The sequence below is a fragment of the Anthonomus grandis genome, chromosome 19, assembly GCF_022605725.1.
Source record: "Anthonomus grandis grandis chromosome 19, icAntGran1.3, whole genome shotgun sequence".
Classification (NCBI taxonomy): domain Eukaryota; kingdom Metazoa; phylum Arthropoda; class Insecta; order Coleoptera; family Curculionidae; genus Anthonomus; species Anthonomus grandis.
Window position 1 is genome coordinate 8363998 of NC_065564.1, and position 13624 is coordinate 8377621.

At 26.9% G+C, this 13624-nt stretch overlaps 1 protein-coding gene and 1 long non-coding RNA gene across 5 annotated transcripts in view; both read left to right on the forward strand.

Annotated features, from left to right (window-relative positions):
- LOC126747264 (uncharacterized) overlaps nt 1-13624 on the forward strand; it is a 176300-nt gene that overhangs the window by 119015 nt on the left and 43661 nt on the right. The window lies entirely within an intron of this gene.
- Nucleotides 12648-13562, forward strand: LOC126747267 (uncharacterized). Its single transcript, XR_007664140.1, has 3 exons — nt 12648-12818; nt 12877-13016; nt 13312-13562. It is a non-coding gene; the product is annotated as an uncharacterized LOC126747267 (long non-coding RNA).

Here is a 13624-nt window from a genome sequence, read left to right on the forward strand (position 1 = left end):
AAATTACGTCACATGCTTGCAATAAAATAAGACAAAAGAAAATTACGTCAAATTGCTTGAAAATTTTAAAAATACGTAAAATGTTTTAAATTAAAATAAAAATATATTTAAAATGCCTGGAAAATATAAATAATCACGTTATACGACCTGAAAGAAATGGAAAATTAGGTCAAATGCTTGCAATAAAATGAAAAAATGAAAAATTACCCCAATTGGAATTTTCTATTCATCAAAATCTAAAATTTACGTCAATTGCTTGCAATAAAGTGAGCAAATGGAAATTTACACCAAAATCTCGCAATAGACAAAAAAATTGAAAAACTACTTTAACTGCTTATAATAAAATAAAAAATTTATTTGAAATTCCTGGAAGACATAAATAATTACGTTAAGTGACCTGGAAAATAAAAAAATACATTAAATGCCAGTAAGACATTGAAAAATTACGTCAAATGCTTGCAATAACATTTGACGTTATTAACATTTGGCGTAATTAATATAACGTAAATAATTGCGTTAAACGGCCTGGAAAAAGGCGAAAGTACGTCAAATGCTTGCAATTAAAAAAAAGAAAAATTACCTGAAATACTTGCAATAAAATGGAAAATTATTTAAAATTCCTGGAAGACATAAATAATTACGTTAAATGGAAAATAAATAAATATGGAAAAATACTGGAAAATAAAATAAAAAAATGGAAAATTGAGTTAATTGTCTGTAATAAAAAAAATTGTTTCAAGTTTTCTGGAAGACATAAATAATTAATATAAAAAATTACCTGGAAAAAATGGAATTTACGTCAAATGCTTGCAATAAAATAAAAAATGTAAAATTCCGTTAAAAGCTTGAAATAAAATGGAAAAATTGAAAATTACGTCAAATACTTAAGTAAAATCAAAAAAATGAAGTATTACGTCAAAGCCTTGCAATAAAATAAAAATATGAAAATGAAAAATAATTACTGTCCTAAAATAATTCCTGAACATATAATTTTTATGCTAATTGAATGCCTGGAAAATGGAAAACTTTGCCTTCATGTTTTTGCATTCAAATGCCTGTAAGAACAATAAAAATTAGTTCATACCTATTCCTAAAAAACCGTGAACGTTCTATTTGGAATTAAATTTTTCAATACCCTGAAAAGGTCAATGCTTAGGCAGGAATTGTTGGAGATAATATCAAAGGTTCCTTGTTCATTGATAGCAATTTGAATTATAATAGTTATTAAACACTGCTCCCAAATAATCTTGTGCCAACGTTGTTAAACTTATATTTTGATCTAACATCGGCGGATAGGCCAACGAGGACTTATGGAATGACCAGCACGATCCCCTGATCTAACACCATTAGACTTATTTTTATAGAGTTTTTTATATATAGGACATTGTACATGAAAAGAAATATTCTGTAGAATCCAATAATTGAGTAATATATAGGGTGTCGCATTTAAAATAAAACACTTCATAGTGACCACTGTTACATGATACTACCGCTATAATTATAAAAATACCAATCAACGTTTTATCAAAAATGTCCCTATTTATTTATTATGGAATTTATTCTATTTGGCAGAGACGCACTGTATAATTATAGCTAATTTACAGGTTTTTCAATTATAAGTTAGTTTAGTACAATACTATCAACCCTAAACTTTAAAATTTGTTTAAAAATTAAAACGAACTTAAGAATATTCAAAAGATATGCATGCATTCAATAAGGAACAAAAGTGCACAAAATTGTGCAGTATTTTTCGTACAATTAAATTGAGTTTCTTTGGAAAATTGCCACGCATAATTTTTTTTAGTATAATCTTTTTAACTCTGGATTTTTAGTACTTTTTTACACGTAAATCCATATTCACTGCGTGACCAGACAGTGATTTGACGTAATTTTTCAAAATCGTTGGAAGATATAAAATATTACGTAAAACGGTCTAGAAAATGCAAAATTACGTCGAATGCCTGTAAAAAATATTATGATGATATTGGTAGAAAACATAAATAATTACGTCAAATTAACTGAAAGTGGAAAATTATTTCAAATTCCTAAGAGGCATAATTGGTTAAGTAAAATTGCCTATAAAATAATAAATTGCAATCAAATACTGTGTAAAAATATAAAAAATTACGTAAAATGGTCCAGAAAAAATTAAAAAGTACATCAAAGGCTTGCAATAAAACGAAAAAAGGAAAATTACGTGAAATAGTTGCAATCAAATAAAAATATGAAAAATTGAAATTGAAAATGCCCTAGAGTAAAACTTAAAATAATTATTACTGTCCTAAAATAATTCCTTAACATATGATTTTTATGCTAATGATTGTTCCAAGTTTTCTGGAAGATATAAATAATTGCATTAAATTCCCTGAAAGAAAATTAAAAATTAATCCAAGTTTTTGACAGACAAATAAATATAAAAAATTACCTAGAAAAAATGGAAAATTAGGACAAATGGTTGCAATAAAATTTAAAAAAATGGAAAATTTCGGTAAATGCTGACAATGTAATAAATGTTTCGTCAAATGCCTGTAAGAATAATAAAAATTAGTTCGAATTCCTAAAAAACCGTGAACCTTGGAATTAAATTTTTCGGAAAACGGGATGTTTTGACGTCACAATGAGCAAGTGTCGTAATAGAGATGTGCTCGTTATTGGAAAAAATTACAATGGAAGAACTCTTCTTTGCTTAACAAATATTTCTATGATGTTAAATAGACATGGTAAAAGTGCGATAGGTTTATAACCAGCAGAGTCATTTAGTTCACCACCTTTAAAAAGAGGTTTTACAATAGATACTTTAAGGTTATTCGGATATGTAATAGGGAGCAGATTTTGAAAAATATTAGCAGACAATTCATCAATTCCATAAGTGTGTTTATGTACGAAGAACACTTTTTACTGAAATACGTTTAGTAAATTCTAGAGGATCTAGTTTAGGACTTATTTTTCAGCTTCTCTATCAATGAATAGTAAAACTGATTGAACACATTTGCGTTAATTGGATATTTTTATAATCTAAATATTTTTATTATAATTTTCGAATTTTCCTTGGGTTTATTGAGTAATGTCTTTCGTAACCCTTCCTATAACTTGATAACTTACCTCTAAATTTTTTTCTATACATTATAGTAATAGTGGAAACATGGATTATGTATAAATTTTTTAAAGGTATATAGACATCATATATTTATTAACGATGTTGTTAGACCAAGAGCAATTCATGTTTCTTTTGTGGGAACAAAAGAAAAATGTTTAAGACAAAATCAATGAAGAAGTCAACAGCAACAAAAGAACTATGTATTTTGTCCAGTCTGTACCATTATTATTTCAAGTTGCCGAATGATATTAATATTTGGCAGTTAATATTAAACAGCCTGGATAAGTCAAAAATTATGTCAAAGGCCTGTAATTATTTAAAAAATTTATTTAAAGTTCTTGGAGACATAAATTATTACGTAAAAATTTCCTGTCCTTTACATCAAATAATTATATTAAACGCCCTGGAAAATGCAAAGTTACGTCTAATGCGCTGGAATATAAGGAATAACTACTAAAAATTCCTGGAATACATAAAAAATTACGTTAAACAACCTGTAGATATGAAAAATTACGTCAAATGTTGCAATATATTAAAAAAAATAAAAATTTCGTTGAATGCCTATTTATATAAAATTACTAAAAATTTCTGAAAGACGTAAATATTACGGTAAAACACCTGGAATAAAATTTATAAAATGCATAGAATGAAAAGGAAAAATATTTTAAAGGTATAAAAATTACATCAAATGGCCTCAAAGAAAATGAAAAATTACTTCAACTTCTTGGAGAATATAAAGAATTACGTAAAATGGTTTAGAAAAAATGGATATTTTTGGAATTAAATTATTGTTGTTTTGTTGAAATTCTTAAAGATATAAAAATTGCCTGAAAAACAAAATAACGTCAAATGTTTTGTAATATAATAAAAAATTATTTCGAATTCCCAGACATAATTAATATAACGTAAATTATTGCGTCAAACGGCTTGGAAAAAGGCGAAAGTACGTCAAATGCTTGCAATTAAAAAAAAAGCAAAATTACTTGGAATGCTTGCAATAAGATGAAAGTTGTAAAATTATGTCAAATGTTTGCAATAAAATGAAAAATTATTTAAAATTCCTGAAAGACATAAATAATTACGTTAAATGGAAAATAAATAAATATGGAAAAATACTGGTAAGACAATGCAAAATTACGTCAAATGCTTGCAATAAATTAAAAAAATAGAAAATTGCGTTAATTGTCTGTAATAAAAAAATTTGTTTCAAGTTTTCTGGAAGACATAAATAATTAATATTAAAAATTACCTGGGAAAAAATGGAAATTTGCGTCAAATGCTTGCAATAAAATAAAAAATGGAAAATTCCGTTAAAAGCTTGAAATAAAATGGAAAAATTGAAAATTGCGTTAAATACTTGCAGTAAAATAAAAAAAATGAAGAATTACGTTAAATGTCCTAAAATAATTCCTGAACATATAATTTTTATGCTAATTGAATGCCTGGAAGAAGGAAAATTTCGTTTAATATCTGTAATTAAAAAGATTTTTTCAAGTTTTCTGGAAGAAATAAATAATTGCATTAAATTCCCTGAAGTAAAATGAAAAATTAATCCAAATTTCTGACAGACGTAAATAAATATAAAAAATTCCTGGAAAAAATAAAAAATTGGGGCTTGCAATAAAAAAAAGAATCAGGAAATGAAATGATATCAAATGCTTGCAATAAAATTTAAAAAAAAAATGGAAAATTTCGTCTTTTGAAAGGTTCTGTGAAATGCTTGTAAAAACCTTAAAAATTATTTTAATTTCCTAAAAAATGTGAACATTCTTTATGCGAAAAATTACAATGGAGGGAGCAGTTAGTAAGGAATCTGAATGGACTAGAGTCACCACTTAAACCGTTCAATGAATGTACAAAAAAAAATTAATTCAATTGCAATTTTAAAAGCAATTCTTCAGAAGATATTCAATTCTAGAATTAAATGTTATATAAAATTGCCTGAAGATTGCATAGATTGATTGATTTTTGATATTACAGCGATTTTTAGATTGTTCTACATTTGAAAAAGTCAAAGGATATGCTCCAATTAGAAATCCTAACAGCATAACATCCACTAAGGTTAAAATATGGTCATAAGATTTCAGCCTATCATCAATGAAACTTCCAAAAAATTTATTACAGTTATGGGTTTCCAGTTTTTTATCCCGATTATTTATCTGATCAGCGCAAAAAAAAATTAAATGCTAATAATTCAGTTTGATTTATTTTAAGAGACTTTTAAATCCTCAATTTCCATTAATGGTCTATAGAATGGTGGTGCCATCTGCAAAATTTCTGAAACGACCTCTTATGTCAACAGATGCAAGGTTATTAATATAGAGAAGGAATGTTTTTTCTAGCATTAATGCAAATGCTAGACACGAGGGAGCTTGACCTGGGAGATTTTAAAGAATTTTAACAAACAGTCCATCAATTCTATAAGTGTCTTTATTCTTAACTGTATGAAGAACATCTGTCTGAGTGAAGTAAAATTAGGATCGAATTGGGGGTTTAGATTATTTATCAGCTTTTCTCCTATTAAACAGTAAAACTTGGCTATTATTTAGTTTCCATTGAGTTACTTCTAAGTTCATTAATAATATTCGAATTATCATTGGGTTTATTGTATGCCATCTCCAATCTAAGTCTGTAGTAATTTTTCTTGTTCCTTTTTATAACTTGCCTATACATTTTTGTACACATTAAGATAATTTTGGAAACATGATATCGTCAATAAATCTCAGATGTTTTTCGATTAATAGTAATCTGGATAAATAATTGTCCAGTCTGTATCATTATTATTTGAAACTGCTCGATGACACTAATAATGACGTAAAATTGCAACGAAAATGTGAAGCTGCTTTAAATTCCTCGACAAAAAATAATTACGTAAAATTACCTAGATAATGGAAAATTAAGTTAAATGCCCTGTAATAAATTAAAAGATTATTTCGAATTCCTGGAAAATGGGAATAATTACGTTAAACGGTTTGGAAAATAGAAAATGACGTGAAATACCCTGAAAGAAAATGAAAATTATTTTGCATTTTTGCATTTATTTTAAAAATATAAATATTTACGTAAAATTACTTGCAAAATGGAAAATTACGTTAAATCCTCGTAATGAAATGAAAAATTGTTTTAAGTTCCTAGAAGTAATAAATAATTACGTCAAATTTCTTAAAAAATTGAAAAATACGTAATATGTTTTAAAACATAATAAAAATTTATTTAAAATTCCTGGAAAACATAAATAATTTAACGTAATTGAAGCGATCTGAAAAAATGGAAAATTAGGTCAAATGCTTGCAATAAAATGAAAAAAATGGAAAAATACGCCAATTAGAGTTTTCTATTCATCAAAAATTAAAAATTAAACTGCTTGATATGAGCAAGTGAGCAAATGAAAACTTACACCAAAATCTTGTAATAAAACTAAAAAATTGGAAAACTACTTTAGCTGCTTGTAATAAAATAAAAAAAAATTGTAATTTCTGGAAGACATAGATAATTACATACAATTTTTTGAAAACTGGAAAATTACGTGAAATACTTGATGCAATAAACTGAAAAAATTAAATTCTACGTCAAATGTCTGTAATAAATCAAAAATTACTTCAAATTCTTGGTAGACATACATAACTACGATAAATGCTTTGCAAAATAGAAAATTACGACAAATTCTTGCAATAAAAGGAAAATATATTAAAAATTCCTGGAAAACATCTAAACAGTTTTCCTTCATTTCCTCGAAAACTATCGGGAATATAGAAAATTTTCTTTTAGCATTAAATTCTAAATAAAAAATAGAATAAATCATTAAGAATAATATTTAGTCGTAAATCAAAAAATAAAAGAGTTATGGAAGATTTTTGAAAAATCAGAAAATTTTTGGGTACAAAATGAAAAAAAAAATTTTTTTTTTAAATTACATTTTTTCTAGTCAATGGATTAATTACCAAAAAAGCTTAAAAAAAGTCCTATAAAACATTTTTGAAAAATGTACCATAAAAAAGTTATACGCAATTTTCACAAAAAAGGCGTCCGCAAAAAATCGCCAGGAGTACCTATGGGAAAATATTCATAATATTAGTTTTTATTTTTTTTCTGGAAAACTGTTAGATGGAGAGAAAAATTCTTTTAATAAAAGTTGTTTAGAATATCAATGCGCATAAAATGCAGTAGAAAAATAATTTCTAGGTCTAATAGTTTTTCAGAAAACTGGGAAAAACCTCTAAGCAGTTTTCCTTCATTTTCTCGAAAACTATCGGAAATATAGAAAATTTTCTTTTAGCATTAAATTCTAAATAAAAAATAGAATAAATTATTAAGAATAATATTTAGTCGTAAATCAAAAAATAAAAGAGTTATGGAAGATTTTTGAAAAATCAGAAAATTTTTGGGTACAAAATGAAAAAAAAAATTTTTTTTAATTAAATTTTTTCTAGTAAATGGATCAATTACCAAAAAAGCTTAAAAAATGTCCTATAAAACATTTTTGAAAAATGTACCATAAAAAAGTTATACGCAATTTTCCCAAAAAAAGAGTCCGCAAAAAATCGCCAGGAGTACCTATGGGAAAATATTCATAATATTAGTTTTTATTTTTTTTCTGGAAAACTGTTAGATGGAGAGAAAAATTCTTTTAATAAAAGTTGCTTAGAATATCAATGCGCATAAAATGCAGTAGAAAAATGATTTCTTGGTCCAATAGTTTTTCAGAAAACTGGGAAAAACCTCTAAACAGTTTTCCTTTATTTTCTCGAAAACTATCGGAAATATAGAAAATTTTCTTTTAGCATTAAATTCTAAATAAAAAATAGAATAAATCACTATGAATAATATTTTGTCGTAAACCAAAAAATAAAAGAGTTATGGAAGATTTTTGAAAAATCAGAAAATTTTTGGGTACAAAATGAAAAAAAACTGGAAAATTACGTCAAACACTTAATTACGTAATTACGAATTTTTACGTCAAAGGCCTGTAATAAAATAAAAATGATATTAAATTCGTCAAACGCTTGCAATAAGGAAAAAATGGAAAAGTTCGTAATTGCCTGTTAAAAAATTAAACATTATATAAATTTCCTGGAAGAAATAAATAATTACGTTAAATGGCCTGGAAAGTAGAAAATGATTTTAAATCCCCTATAATAAAATGCAATAAAGAATTATGTCAAACGTATGGAATAAAATGAAAATTGTAAAATTTAAAAAGATGAAAAATTAACTTGCAGTAAAATAAAAAAATTAAGAATTAACTCAAAGAATTAAAGAATGAAAAATTAGGTTAAATGCCCTGAAGTAAACTAATTTATTCCTGAACTTATAATTGCCTGGAAAATAGAAAATTTTATTAAATTTATGTAATAAAAATGTTTTCTTATAGTTTCCTAAAAGACATTAATAAATACAACAAATTACCTAGGAAAAATGGAAAATTTTGTCAAATATTTGCAATAAAGTAAGAAAATGTAAAACTTCTTCATATGCCTGTAAAAAAATTAAGAATTATTTCAAATTGCAGGAAGACATGAATAATTACTTCAAATTACGTGAATAAATTAACAATTACAGCAAATTCTTGCAATAAAATGAAAAAATGGACAATTGCGTCAAACGACAGTAAAAAATTAAAAATATCTCAAATTCCTGGAATATATAAATAATTACGTCAAATGCCCCGGAATAAAATGAAAAAATGGCATCGAATGCGTGAAATGAAGAAAATATTTCAAATATCTAAAAAATTCCGTCAAATGTTTGTAACACAATTAAAAAATGGAAAAACTACCTCAAGTAGCCTTGAAGAAAATGAAAAATGACTTCAAATTCTTAGAAAATATAAAGAATTATGTAAAATGGTTTAATGAAATCGAAAATTTCTTCAAATTTTTGTAATAAAATTTTTTTTTTTTTGAAATTCTTAGAAGATAGAAATAAAATAAAAAATTATTGCAAATTCCCGAAAGACGTAAATAATTACCTCAAATTGCAATAAAAAAAGCAAATGCTTGCAATAAAATAAAAATATGAAAAATTATGTTAAATGCCCTGGAGTAAAATAAAAAATAATTACTTTCCTAAAATAATTCCTGAACGTATAATTGGAATAGTATGCCTGGAAAACGGAAAATTTCGTTAAATGTCTGTACTAAGAAAATTGTTTCTGGAAGAAAAAAATAATTTCATTAAATGCCCTGAAACAAAATGAAAAATTATAAAAAATTACCTGGAAAAATAGAAAATTACGTCAAATACTTGCAGTAAAATCAAAAAAATTAAGAATTACGTCAAAGGCAATAAAATAAAAATATGAAAATTTACGTTAAATGCCCTGGAGTAAAATGAAAAATAATTACATTCCTAAAATAATTTTTAGGCTAATTGTATGCCTGGAAAATTTTGTTAAATTTCTGTAATAAATAAAATTGTTTCAATTTTTCTGGAAAAAAAGAATTGCATTAAATGCCCTGAAATAAAATGAAAGAAATGGAAAATTTCGTCAAATGCTTGCAATAAAATAAAAACATATTTCAAGTTCCTGGAAGAAGTAAATAATTAAGTCAAACTGCTGAAAAAATTGAAAAATACGTCAAATGTTCTGGAATATCTTAAAAATTTTACGTTAGACGCCCTGGAAAATTTGTTCAAATGCTTGCAATAAAATAAAAAAATGGAAAATTACGTCAATCGCTTGTAGTGAAGTGAGCAAATGGAAATTTACACCAAAATCTCGTAATAGACAAAAAAATTGAAAAACTACTTTAACTGCTTATAATAAAATAAAAAAATTATTTGAAATTCCTGGAAGATATAAATAATTACGTTAAATGACCTGGAAAATTAAAAATTACAACCAATGCCAGTAAGACAATGAAAAATTACGTCAAATGCTTGCAATAATATAAAAAAATGAAAAATTTCGTTAAATGTTTGTAATAAAAAAAAATAGTTTCAAGTTTTCTGGAAGACATAAATAATTGCATTAAATACCCTTAAATAAAATGACAAATTCATTCATATTTCTGACAGACATGAATAATTAATATAAAAAGTTACCTGGAAAAAATTGAGATTTACGTCAAATGCTTGCAATAAAATAAAAAATTTTAAATTACGTTAAATGCTTAAAATAAAATGGAAAAATAGAAAATTACGTCAAATACTTGCATCAAAATCAAAAAATTTAGAATAACGTCAAAGGCAATAAAATAAAAATATGAAAAATTACGTTAAATGCCCTGGAGTAAAATGAAAAATAATTACTTTCCTAAAATAATTCATTAACGTGTAATTAGAATTGTATGTCTAGAAAATAAAAAATTTCGTTAAATGTAATAAAAAAATTGTTTTAAGTTTTTTTGGAAGAAATAAATAATTTCATTAAATACCCTAAAATAAAATGACAAATTTATTCACACTTTTGACCGACATAAATAAATAAATATAAAAAATTACCTGCAAAAAATTGAAAATTACGGCAAATTCTTGCAATAAAATAAAAAAAATGAAAAATTACGTCAACTGAAATTTTCTATTCATCAAAAATTAAAAATTACGTCAATTATTGCAATAAAGTAAGCAAATGGAAATTTACACCAAAATCTCGTAATAGACTGACAAAATGATAAAATTGGAGAACTACGTAAGCTGCTTGTAATAAAATGAAAAACTATTTAAATATTTCTAATACATATTTGATAATTTTCAAATACATACAATTTTCTGGAAAGTGGAAAATTACGTCAAATACCTGATGCAATAAACTAAAAAAATTGAATTTTACGTCAAATGTCTGTAATAAATTAAAAATTACTTCAAATTCTTGGTAGACACAAATAACCATGTTAAATTCTTTGCAAAATAGAAAATTCTTGCAATAAAATGAAAAAATTAAAATTTGGGTCAAATGCTTGTGATAGAATGACAAATTGAACAACTTTGTAGAGGGCCTATATAATTACGTAAATTTGCCTGAAAAATGGAAAAATACGTCAAATGCCCTGAAATAAAATAACTGTGTGAAATAAAAAGGAAAAATACTTCAAATATCTGAAAGATATAAAAAATTACGTCAATGTCTTAAGGTTTTATGTAATCAAAGTAAGCGTGAAAAGTTATCCCGAAAACCTGGAAACAATCTTGATTTTTTGGGCACAAAACTAAATAAGAAGCTCTGGAAACCATTTTAAATGATTTCATATCCGTGGAAAACAAAAAAATACGTAAAATACCTGAGGAAAAACAACACATTTCCTGGGAAAACACGGAAACTGACCCAAAAGCGTGGAAGACTAATTAAGTTCCCTAGCATGAAACAAAGTGACTTCGAGTCATGTAAAACGAATTTTGAAGCCTGGAAAATGTGAAAAACCACCCTGGAAGAAAATGCTTGAAACACATAAAAGCCTGGAAAAGTGAAGATTTATCCAAAACCCCGATTTAACATGATAACTCGAATTACAGCGAGTGGATAATTCTTGATTAAGGGTCAATTCTTCTTGGCCCATTTAGTTTTAAACCTCTCGTAATTTAGATGCAGCAAGCGTTTTAACTTTTGCTAAAATGGCATTTATCTAAAGGTAGTTAAGGAATGTTTAGACAATTAAATTTAATATATGTGCATAACACAGCAAATGTTTGCATGCGCAGCAGCTATGACATTTGTTGCATGATAACTGCTGAAATTTGTTTATCCAGTTTCCATTTTTTTCAAACTCTTTGTATCTCACTGGTCGAATTTTAACAGGTTACAGAATCTAACAAAAATGACTTTAATTCAAAGTTGTTATCTGCACTATCATCAATAAAATGCATGGTAAGCGATATATAGCTATCAGTATGTCCATCCATCTGTAATTACAGATAGAGATGTAAATAAAGAGGTGGCAACATTTTTACGTATAGTTCAGGCAACATATTCTACAACATATAGTTTTTTTAGATGGAAATAAATATGCTGGACATTATTATTTTCATCATTCACTGGCAAAATATTTTCTACATCACTAATATTATCGATAAAGCATAATTTAAAAAATGCGTCATTTTACTAACAAGAGAAAGTGGCATACTTGGAATACTTAGAAAGAAATAAACCCCCTGATAATTTTGGCAAGACTTGCCTTATAAATAAATATAAAAACATCAAAGACAGATGCAGAGCTCCTTCTACCTTATGAGATATTCATGCAGTTAATGACTATTTCTATGGGTTTCTGCTTCTGATGAATTATTAAGGTTTCTCAAATTCTCAAAGATCACTCCTTGGGCATTTGTTATTTCTATCACCAGATCTATAGGAATTCCATGGTTTACCAATATCTTAATGATACTCAATTAACTAATTTAATCCTGATAATGGAAATCTAAGATTTTATTAAGATTGATATTGAACTGATTGCTTTTGCTGACAATATAACGCGTTCTAGAGATGTACTATCTTAAAAAAAATGCTATTTGTTCAATTATTGCACTGTTGCACTCATTTATCGTTAATGTGGTGCATCAAAAATAAAAAAATAAAAGCAATTTTATGCGACCTCGAGATTACAACGTGGGCGTCTCTGGGCCCCAAGCGAGTTACGCGTTCGCAATTAAATCCTTGATGAATCCACTTTTTCCACGTGATTTCAAGTTAAGTCAGCTTTAATGGGCAAAAAGTGCATTTTTTCCCGCATCTTTTGCTATATAAGACAGCCAGAAGGGCCTCATTCATTGTGTGTACTGAATTATGGTAAGTAGACCAATAATAACAATTCTACCATAAAACGAACATGAATTTATTATTGCAGAATTATCGGGGAATATTTCGGTGTTTATTTTTTGTTTTAATTGGGGCCGTCCGTGCCAAACCCCAGTACTACTTCGGGGGTCCATATGTCGTCCAATATGACCCCAACCTGGGGGTCATCCAACCTGGATTTTACTACAAGTAAGTCTTGACTTAATCGGTCAACTGTCATAATAGTGCCTGCCTGTTACATGTAATCTTTGACAAATGACAGTTGACATAGACAGGTGACAGTTTAATAACATTAATAAAGCATGTATTTAGCACCCGTTACACAATAAAAATGTTAAGATAATCTTCTTAAACTTAATCAACTTAAACTATACAAAGTAAACTTAAACTGCACCGATAATACTGGTAATTGTAAACTGTCATCTGTCCAAAATCACAATTGACAGATGTCAGCTGTCAGAACATTTTAAGGTGAAATTTTTAGTGTTCAACCAAACGTCGGTGCAAACGGTAAACTCACGAAAGAAGCTCTAGGGATGCCTCCTGTAGGGCCTGATGGACTGAGACCTCCAATCAACGAAAATGGACCGCAACAGAACGTTACGCAGAAACCGACATACCCCGATGACCACCTCTACAGCGCCCCCATCCCTTCGTCTTGTGTGGCCTCCCTTTGTGGGGGTGGATACGGTTAATTCTGTTAAAAACTCCTCAATAAAGAAAAAATTGATTGTGTTTAGTTGTTTTGTGAATCTATCGCCATCCTTTCTTAGATTTACTGTTCTCTTGCACCCGTT